This window comes from Triticum aestivum, chromosome 1B, assembly GCF_018294505.1.
Source record: "Triticum aestivum cultivar Chinese Spring chromosome 1B, IWGSC CS RefSeq v2.1, whole genome shotgun sequence".
Classification (NCBI taxonomy): domain Eukaryota; kingdom Viridiplantae; phylum Streptophyta; class Magnoliopsida; order Poales; family Poaceae; genus Triticum; species Triticum aestivum.
In genome coordinates this window covers 668,222,669-668,234,613 of record NC_057795.1, presented here as the reverse complement: position 1 = coordinate 668,234,613, position 11,945 = coordinate 668,222,669, and positions in this window count along the sequence as shown.

The following is an 11,945-nucleotide window of genomic DNA, read 5'->3' as shown; positions in this document are numbered from 1 at the left end:
TTTCGGATTCGTCTCGTTCATGCGATATGTGCAAATCTTGGAGCGCCTTTTGCATTTAGTTTTCACTTTTCTTTTATGCACCATGCTGGTGTGAGATAGTCCATGGTTGATTTATAGAATGCTCATTGCACCTCACTTAAATCTTTTGAGTATGGATTTATAGAATGCTTCATGTGCTTCACTTATATCATGTGAAGTTTGGATTGCCTATTTCTCTTCACATAGAAAACCGCCATTTGTAGAATGCTCTTTTGCTTCACTTATATTTGTTAGAGTGTGGGCATATCTTTTGTAGAAAGAATTAAACTCTCTTGCTTCACTTATATCTATTTAGAGAGATGACATGAATTGGTCATTCACATGGTTAGTCATAAAATCCTACATAAAACTTGTAGATCACTGAATATGATATGTTTGATTCCTTGCAATAGTTTTGCAATATAGAGATGATAATATGTGGGAGGTTCTAGTAGATGGTTGTGTTTAGTAAGGATATTGGTGTTAAGGGTTGTGATTCCCGAAGCATGCACATATGGTCTCCTAACTATGTAACCAAATTGGCGCGCATTGTAGTTTGATTGTTTATCTTTGCGTGAAGGTCGGGGGCGCGCGATGGTTAACTCCTACCAACCTCCCCCCTAGGAGCATGTGTAGTAGTACTTTGCTTCGAGGGCTAATAAAATTTTGCAATAAGTATAAGATTTTGCAATAATGTGAGTCCATGAATTATATGAACTCTCACCCTTCCATCATTACTAGCCTCTTCGGCACCGTGCATTGCCCTTTCTCACCTCGAGAGTTGGTACAAACTTCGCTCGTGCATCCAAACCCCGTGATATGATACGCTCTATCACAGATAAGCCTCCTTATATCTTCCTCAAAACAGCCACCATACCTACCTATTATGGCATTTCCATAGCCATTCCGAGATATATTGCCATGCAACTTCCATGATCATCATATACATTACTTGAGCATTCATTGTCATATTGCTTTGCATGATCGTAAGATAGCTAGCATGATGTTTTGATGGCTTGTCCATCTTTTGATGTCATTGCTACGCTAGATCATTGCACATCCTAGTACACTGCTAGAGGCATTCATATAGAGTCATATCTTTGTTCTAGTATCGTGTTGTAATATCGAGTTGTAAGTAAATAAAAGTGTGATGATCATCATTATAGAGCATTGCCCCATAAAAAAAAGAGATGCCAAATAAGCCTAAATAAGAAAAAGGGGGCCAAAGAAGCCCATCCAAAAAAGAGAAAAAAGGGGGGCAATGTTACTATCCTTTTACCACACTTGTGCTTCAGAGTAGCACCATGTTCTTCATATAGAGAGTCTCCTATATTGTCACTTTCATATACTAGTGGGAATTTTCATTATAGAACTTGGCTTGTATATTCCGATGATGGGCTTCCTCAAATGCCCGAGGTCTTCATGAGCAAGCAAGTTGGATGCACACCCACTTAGTTTCAGTTTGAGTTTTCATACACTTATAGCTCTAGTTCATCCGTTGCATGACAATCCCTACTCCTCACATTGATATCAATTGACGGGCATCTCCATAGCCCATTGATTAGCCGCGTCGATGTGAGACTTTCTCCCTTTTTGTCTTCTCCACACAACCTCCACCATCATACTCTATTCCATCTATAGTGCTATATCCATGGCTTGTGCTCATGTATTGTGTGAGGGTTGAAAAAGCTGAAGCGCGTTAAAAAGTATGAACCAATTGCTTGTCTGACATCGGGATGAGCATGAGGGGTACCTTGTGTTAAGAAAAGGGAGCATACAAGACTATATGATTTTGTAGGGATAACATTCCGTAAGCATTGATATTTTGAAAGGCATGATTGTTTGTTGGGATGCCCGGATTATTATTGCTTTTATGTCAAATGATAAACTATTGCCTTGAATCACTCGTGTCTTAATATTCATGCCATGATTAGATTACATGATCAAGATTATGCTAGGTAGCATTCCACATCAAAAATTATCTTTTTTATCATTTACCTACTCGAGGACGAGAAGGAATTAAGCTTGGGGATGCTCATACGTCTCCTCGTATCTATAATTTTTATTGTTCCATGCCAATATTCGACAACTTTCATATAATTTTGGCAACTTTTTATTCTATTTTTGGGACTAACATATTGATCCAGTGCCCAGTGTCAGTTCCTGTTTGTTGCATGTTTTATGTTTCGCAGAAAACCCATATGAAACGGTGTCCAAACAGAATAAAAACGGACGGAGAATATTTTTGGAATATTTATGATTTTTGGGAAGAAGAATCATTGCGAGACGATGCACGAGGGGCCCACGAGGCAGGGGGGCGCGCCCCTGACCCTCGTGGACACCCCGTAAGGCGGTTTGAGCCCTTCTTTTGCTGCAAGAAAGCTAATATCCGGATAAAAATCGTGTCCAAAGTACAACCCAATCGGAGTTACGAATCTCCGGGAATGTAAGAAACGGTGAAAGGGAAGAGTCTGGGAACACAGAAATAGAGAGAGAGAGAGAGAGAGAGAGAGAGAGAGAGAGATCCAATCTCGGAGGGGCTCTCGCCCCTCCCATGCCATGGAGGCCATGGACCAGAGGGGAAACCCTTCTCCCATCTAGGAAGAAGGTCAAGGAAGAAGAATAAGAAGGAGTGCTCTCTCCCCCTCACTTCCGGTGGCGTTGGAACGTTGTCGGGGGCCATCATCATCACCGCGATCTACACCAATACCTCCGTCATCTTCACCAACATCTCCATCACCTTCCCCCCTCTATATTCAGCGGTCCACTCTCCCGCAACCCGATGTACCCTCTACTTGAACATGGTGCTTTATGCTTCATATTATTATCCAATGATGTGTTGCCATCCTATGATGTCTGAGTAGATTTTTGTTGTCCTATCGGTAATTGGTGAATTGCTATGATTGGTTTAATTTGCTTGTGGTTATGTTGCTGTCCTATTGTGCCCTCCGTGTTGCGCAAGCGTGAGTGATTCCCACTATAGGGTGTTGCAATACGTTAATGATTTGCTTATAGTGGGTTTCTTGAGTGACAGAAGCATAAACCCGAGTAAGGGGGTTGCGGCGTATGGGATAAAGGGGACTTGATGCTTTAATGCTATGGTTGGGTTTTACCTTAATGATCTTTAGTAGTTGCAGATGCTTGCTAGAGTTCCAATCGTAAGTGCATATGATCCAAGAAGAGAAAGTATGTTAGCTTATGCCTCTCCCACATAAAACTTGATATCGGTCTAGTAAAGTAGTCAATTGCTTAGGGACAATTTCACAACTCCTACCACCACTTTTCCACGCTCGCTATACTAACTTTATTGCTTCTTTATCTAAACAGCCCCTACTTTTTATTTATGTGCTCTTTATTATCTTGCAATTCTATCTAACAACACCTACAAAGTACTTCTAGTTTCATACTTGTTCTAGGTAAAGCGAACGTCAAGCGTGCGTAGAGTTGTATCGGTGGTCAATAGAACTTGAGGGAATATTTGTTCTACCTTTAGCACCTCGTTGGGTTTGACACTCTTACTTATCGAAAGAGGCTACAATTGATCCCCTATACTTGTGGGTTATCAATACTCAGGGAGAACACTTGTACCTTGAAATTTTGTAAGGGATTATCTTATAATGCTACCGCCGTACTAAGCAAAATAAGTTGCATAAAAGATAAACATCACATGCAATCGAAATATGTGACATGATATGGCCATCATCATCTTGTGCTCATGATCTCCATCACCGAAGCATCATCATGATCTCCATCGTCATCGGCACGACACCTTGATCTCCACCATAGCATCATTATCGTCTCGCCAACTATTGTTACTACGACTATCGCTACCGCTTAGTGATAAAGTAAAACAATTACATGGCGATTGCATTGCATACAATAAAGCGACAACCATATGGATCCTGCCAGTTGCCAATAACTTTTTTACAAAACATGATCATCTCATACAACAAATTATATCACATCATGTCTTGACCATATCACATCACAACATGCCCTGCAAAAACAAGTTAGACGCCCTCTACTTTGTTGTTGCAAGTTTTACGTGGCTGCTACGGGCTTCTAGTAAGAACCGTTCTTATCTATGCATCAAAACCACAACGATTTTTCATCGAGTGTGCTGTTTTAACCTTCAACAAGGATCGTGCATAGCCACACTCGATTCAACAAAAGTTGGAGAAACAGACACCCGCCAGCCACCTATGTGCGTAAGCACGTCGGTAGAACCAGTCTCATGAACGCAGTCATGTAATGTCGATCCGGACCGCTTCATCCAACAATACCGCCGAATCAAAGTATGACATGCTGGTAAGCAGTATGACTATTATCGCCCACAACTCTTTGTGTTCTACTCGTGCATATAACATCTACGCATAGACCTGGCTCGGATGCCACTGTTGGGGAACGCGGTAATTTCAAAAAAATCCTACGATCACGCAAGATCTATCTAGGTGATGCATAGAAACGAGAGGGGAGAGTGTGTCCATGTACCCTCGTAGACCGAAAGCGGAAGCGTTAAGTAACGTGGTTGATGTAGTCGAACGTCTTCGCGATCCAACCAATCAAGTACCGAACGCACGGCACCTCCGCGATCTGCACATGTTCAGCTCGGTGACGTCCCTCGAACTCTAGATCCAGCTAAGGCCGAGGGAGAGTTCTGTCAGCACGACGGCGTGGTGATGGTGATGATGAAGTTACTGGCGTAGGGCTTTGCCTAAGCACTACGACGATATGACCGAGGTGGAAAACTGTGGAGGGAGGGCACCGCACACGGCTAAATATCAACTTGTGTGTCTATGGGGTGCCCCATGGCCACGTATATAAAGGAGGGGACGTAAGAGGCGGCCGGCCCAAGGGGGGCGCGCCAGGTGTGGGGAATCCTACTAGGACTCCCCAGTCCAAGTAGGACTCCCCTCCTCTTTCCTATTCCTAGTAGGAGAAGGAGGGAAGGAGGAAGAGGGGAGAAGGAAGGAGGGGGGCGACGCCCCCTACTAGTCCAATTCGGGCCAGCCCATGTGGGGGCATGCGGCCACCCCTTGAGGCCTTTCTCTCCTTTCATGTATGGCCCATTAAGGCCCATTGCTCCCCCCAGCGAATTCCCATAACTCTCCGGCACTCCGAAAAATACCCGAATCACTCAGAACCTTTCCGATGTCCGAATATAGCCTTCCAATATATAGATCTTTACGTATCGACCATTTCGAGACTCCTCGTCACGTCCGCAATCTCATCCGGGACTCTGAACAAACTTCGGTCATCAAATCACATAACTCATAATACAAATCGTCATCGAATGTTAAGCGTGCGGACCCTACGGGTTCGAAAACTATGTAGACATGACCGAGACACATCTCCGGTCAATAACCAATAGCGGAACCTGGATGCTCATATTGGCTCCTACATATTCTACGAAGATCTTTATCGGTCAACCGCATAACAATATACGTTGTTCCCTTTGTCATTGGTATGTTACTTGCCCGAGATTCGATCGTCGGTATCATCATACCTAGTTCAATCTCGTTACTGGAAAGTCTCTTTACTCGTTCCGTAATACTTCATCCCGCAACTAACTCATTAGTCACAATGCCTGCAAGGCTTATAGTGATGAGTATTACCGAGAGGGCCCAGAGATACCTCTCCGAAACACGGAGCCTAATCTTGATCTATGCCAACCCAACAAACACCTTCAGAGACACCTGTAGGGCACCTTTATAATTACACATTTACGTTGTGCCGTTTGGTAGCACATAGAGTGTTCCTCAGGTATTCGGGAGTTGCATAATCTCATAGTCTGAGGAACATGTATAAGTCATGAAGAGAGTAGTAGCAATGAAACTGTAACGATCATAATGCTAAGCTAACGGATGGGTCATGTCCATCACATCATTCTCCTAATGATGTGATCCCGGTCATCAAATGACAACACATGTATATGGTTAGGAAACATAACCATCTTTGATTAACGAGCTAGTCAAGTAGAGGCATACTCGGGACACTATGTTTTGTCTATGTATTCACATTTGTACTAAGTTTCTGGTCTAATACAATTAGCATGAATAATAAACATTTATCATGAAATAAGGAAATAAATAATAACTTTATTATTGCCTCTAGGGCATATTTCCTTCAGTTGGTCCAAGAAAATTGCTAGGCCTCAGCTACTTAGTGATAAAAACAAGTATGTGGTGAAATATATCAATGCCATTGAGTAAATGAGGGCTCTCTCTACTCCGAATTTCACTCTCATGAAATTTGCTATGATAAAAGCTCTAGAACTAATTCGCCGACAGACTATGATGTGGAAGTTGTGGGCAAAAATCAATTGGTGTAATTTGGGAGATGATAATTCACATTTCCTTCATGCTGCATCTAACTTTCATGCTCGAAGAAATAAGATTTGGGTTTTGGTTAGTGACGGGGTGGAGCATCATAACACCAGGGATACGCTCCAATGTTGCATATTGCCACAAACTATTAGAGGAATATTCTAGGTGTCCCTTCTCCATCTCTGCTTGTTTTGCAGCTCCATGAGGTTTATGATATGACTGATTTTAGCAGAATGTCTGAACCTTTTACCTAGGCTGGAACCTTGATGGTGCCCTCTAACCATCTTTGATCAACAAGCTAGTCTAGTAGAGGCTCACTAGGGACACGGTGTTTTTTTATGTATTCACACATGTATTAAGGTTTCCGATCAATACAATTCTAGCATGAATAATAAACCTTTATCATGAATAAGGAAATATAAAATAACAACTTTATTATTGCCACTAGGGCATATTTCTTTTAGGAGGGGGCTCTTCATCATACTTGCTGCCCTCTGATGATGCGTGAGTAGTTTACCACAGACTATCGGTCCATAGTTAGTAGCTAGATGACTTCTTACCTCTTTTTGATCTTCAATACAATGTTCTCCTCGGCGTTCTTAAATATCTATTTGATGGAATGACTTTTCGCAATGTGTTTGTTGGGATCTGATGAATTGTGAGTTTAAGATCAGATGTATCCACGAATATTATTTGAGTTTTCTCTAAACTCTTTTATGCATGATTGTTATAGCCTCGCATTTCTTCTCCGATTTATTGGTTTGATTTAGCCAACTACATTGATTTATCTTGCCATGGGAAGAGGTGCTTTGTGATGGGTCCAATTTTGCGGTGCTCAATCCTAGTGAAAGAAAGGGACATGACACGCATGTGTTGTTGCTATTAAGGGTAACAAGATGGGATTTATTTCATACGTGAGTTTATCTTGTCTACATCATGTCATCTTGCTTAAGGCGTTACTCCGTTCTTCCATGAACTTAATACAATAGATGCATGCTAGATAGTGGTCGATGTGAGAAGTAATAGTAGTAGATGCAGAATCATTTTGGTCTACTTGTCTTGGACATGATGCCTATATATATATGATCATTGCCTTTGATATCGACATAATTATTTGCTTTTCTGTTAATTGCCCAACAGTAATTTGTCTACCCGCTATGCTATTTTGTTAGAGAAGTCTCTAGTGAAAATTATGGCTTCCGGGCCTATTTTCTATCATATATTAAAATCAAAAATATCTCGCTGCAATTTATTTTATTTTGTATTTTTGTTTGATCTATCAATCAAAATCTATATCGTTTAATATTGCTCATAACTGTTGAGGGATTAACAACCCCTCTACGCATTGGGTAGCAAGTGTTTGTTATTTGTGTGCAGTTGCTTGATAAGCCACAAGTATAGGGAATTGTTTGTAGCCTTCTTCGATAAATAAGTGTCGAAGCCAAAAAGGAGCTAAAGGTAGAACAAATATTCCCTCAAGTTCTATCGACCCCCGATACAACACTACGCACACTTGACATTTGCTTTACCTAGAACAAGTATGAAACTATTTTGCAAGAATAAAACTACGAGTACTTTGCGAGAATAAAAGTACGAATAAATTGCAAGGTAATAAAAGTGGATAGCTTTTGTCAACAAGAAAGTCAATTGTCCCCAGGCAATCGATAACAAGTATTGATAATCATTCTTGTAATTTTATATGAGGGAGAGGCATGAGCTAACATATTTTCTCTACTTGGATCATATGCACTTATGATTGGACCCCTACCAAGCATCCGCAACTACTAACGATCATTAAGGTCATGAAACCCAACCATAGCATTAAGTATCAAGTCCTCTTTACTCCCATATGACATACACCACTTACTCGAGTTTAAGCTTCTGTCACTCTCGCAACCCACCATAAGCGAACCATGGACATATTGCAACACCCTACAGCGAGGATCCCTCACGTTTGCGTGAGACGGAGGGCACCGTAGGACAACACCATAAATAAAATATATAATCATACCAACCAAGATCACGATTAACCCATAGGACAAAACTGATCTACTCAAACATCATAGGATAACCATAGATCATTGGGAAATAATATATGAAGTTGAGCACCATGTTTAAGTAGAGATTATAGCAGGGAGAAGGGGAGTTACACCGCTGCATAGAGGGGGAGAAAGTTGATATTGACGGTAGCAATATTGTTGATGTAGATCGCCGTCATGATCCTAGCCCCGGCGGCATTCCGGCGCCACCCGGAGAGAGGGGGAGAGAGCCTCCCTCCATCTTCTTCTTCTTCTTCCTTGGCCTCCCCCTAGATGGGAGGAGAGTTTCCCCTCTGGTCCATGGCTCCATGGAGGCGGAGAAGCGGGATCCCCTCCGAGATTGGATCTCCCTCTCTGTTCTCTTTTGTTTCGCGTTCCCCAGATCTAGCCGAAAACCGTTTCTTATATTCCAGGAGATCCGTAACTCCGGTTGCGCTGAAATTTTAACATAATTTTTTTCTAGATATAAGCTTCCTTGCGCCCGAAGTAGAGCCCCAACCGACATACAAGGTGAGCACAACCAACCACCATGTGTCTGGCCCCTAGGGCGCGCCCTGGTGTCTTGTGGGCACTGTGGGGCCCCGTTTGCGTTGATTCCAAGTCCCAAAAATCATATATATTTCAAATAATTCTCTGTAAAATTTTATTGCGTTTGGACTTCGTTTGACATGAATTTTCTACGAAACAAAAAACATGCAAAAAAACAGGAACTGACACTGGGCACTGGATCAATAGGTTAGTCCAACAAATCATATAAAAATTTGCAAAAAATATGTGAAAGTTGTATAACATTGGCATGAAACAATAAAACATTATATATACGATGGAGACGTATCAGCATCCCCAAGCGTAATTCTTGCTCATCCTCGAGTAGGTAAATGATAAAAAAAGATAATTTTTGATGTGGAATGCTACCTAGCATAAGCTTGATCATATATCTAATCATGGCATGAATATTAAGACATAAGTGATTCAAAGCAACAGTCTATAATTTGACATAAAGACATCAATACTCAGGCATCCCAACAAACAATCATGTCTTTCAAAATATCAATGCTAAAGAAAGCTATCCCTACAAAATCATATAGTCTTGTCATGCTCTGTATTCTTTACACAAAGTATTTATCATGCACACCCCTGATGACAAGTCGAGTAATTGGTTCATACTTTTTAACACGCTTCAGCTTTTTCAACCCTCACGCAATACATGAGCGCAAGCCATGGATATAGCACTGCGGGTGGAATAGAGTATGATGATAGGGGTAAATATAGAGAAGACAAAAAAGTAAGAAAGTCTCATATCGACGCGGCTAACCAACGGGCTATGGAGATGCCCATCAATTGATATCAACATGAGGAGTAGGGATTGCCATGCAACAGATGCACTGAAAGCTAGAAGTGTATGAAAGCTCAGTATGAAAACTAAGTGGATGTGCATCTAATCCTATAATGAAAAAATCCCACTAGTATATGAAAGGGACAACATAGGAGACTCTCCATATGAAAAAATATGGTGCTACTTTGAAGCACAAGTGTGGAACTAGCATGCTCCTTCTCTCTTCTTATTTTCTCTTTTCGTTTTGTTTTTTCTTTCTTTCTTTTCTTTCTTTTTTTCTTTTTTAATTTTTCTCTCGCATTGTCCGGAGTCTCATCCCGACTTGTGGGGGGATAATAGTCTCCATCATCCTTTCCTCACTCGGGCAATGCTCTAAAAATGAATAATGATGATCATCACACTTCTATTTACTTATAACTCAAAAGAAATAAAAATTACAACTCGATACCTATAACAAAGAATGACTCTATATGAATGCCTCTGGCAGTGTACCAGTATGTGCAATGATCTCGCATAACATGTATCAAAAATGATAAATGGTGGCTGAGCCACAACTACTATGTCAGTTATACGATCATGCAAAGCAATATGACAATGAATGCTCAAGTCATCAAAAGGAAGCGGTGGAAGTTGCATGGCAATATATCTCGGAATGGCCATGGAAAGCCATAATAGTTAGGTATGTTGGATGTTTTGAGAAAGATATAATAAGGTTTATGTGTGATAGAGCATATCATATCACGGGGTTTGGATGTACCTGCGAAGTTTTCACCGACTCTCGAGGTGAGAAAGGGCAATGCACAGTACCGTAGAGGCTAGCAAATTGCGGAAAGGTAAGAGTGTGTATAATCCATGGACTCATATTAGTTATAAAGAACTCATATACTTACTGCAAAAGTTTATTAGCCCTCAAAGCAAAGTACTACTACGCATGCCCCTAGGGGGATAGATTGGTAGGAAAAGACCATCGCTCGTCCCTGACCGCCACTCATAAGGAAGACGATCAATAATAAATCATGCTCCAACTTCATAGCATAACGAGAGACTATACGCGCATGCTTCTGGAATTACAAACCTTAACGCCAATATTCTTACTAACCACAACCGTTTACTAGTACTTCCCACATATTCCACCTCTATATCGCAAAACTATTGCAAGGAATCAAACATATCATATTCAGTGATCCACAAGTTTTCTGTAGGATTTTATGACTAACCATACAATTGACCAATTCCTTTTGACTCTCTAAATAGATATAAGTGAAGCATGAGGGTTTAATAATATCATGTTCTAACAAATAAAAGTGAAGCAAAAGAGCATTCAACAAACAACGGTTTTCTATGTGAAGAGAAATAGGCAATCCAAACTTCAAATGATATAAGTGAAGCACATGAAGCATTCTATAAAGCCATGCTCAAAAGATATAAGTGAAGTACAATGATCAATCTATAAATAGACCATGGAATATCTCATACCAGCATGGTGCATAAAAGCAAAGTAAAAACTAAGCGCAAAAGACGCTCCAAGATTTACGCATATCACGTGAACGAAACAAAGACGAAAACATACCAATACTTATTGAAGAAAGATGGGATGCCTTTCGGGGCATCCCCAAGCTTAGACGCTTGAGTCTCCTTGAATATTTACTTGGGGTGCCTTGGGCATCCCCAAGCTTGAGCTCTTGCCTCTCCTCCTTCTCCTCATATCGAGACCTCCTCGATCTTTGATCACTTCATCCACACAAAACTCAATAGAAAGCTTGGTAAGATCCGTTAGTATACTAAAGAAAATCACTACTCTAAGTACTGTTGCAAACCAATTAATATTTTGTTTTTGCATTTTAGCTATTGTAATATAACTTTTTCATGGCTTATTCCACTGATAGAATCAATAGTTTCATCAAAACAAGCAAAACAATGCATCAAAAACAGAATTTGTCTTAAATAGGACAATCTATAGTAATCTGAACATTCACCATACTTCGGGTACTCCAAAAATTCTGAAAATTTAGGACAACATAAAAAATTTGTATAGCAAGACTGTGCAAGAAGTTTCAGAAACTTCCGAAGTTCTACTAAAAATGAAAAATCGTGCACTACAGCCAAAGTTTCTGTTTTTGCACCGCACATACCAATAAGCAATCTACTCATCCTAAAGGCAAATCTTGGCACATTATTTTTATAATACAATGGAGTTGTACAAGGGGATAATTATTTTTGTGAGAA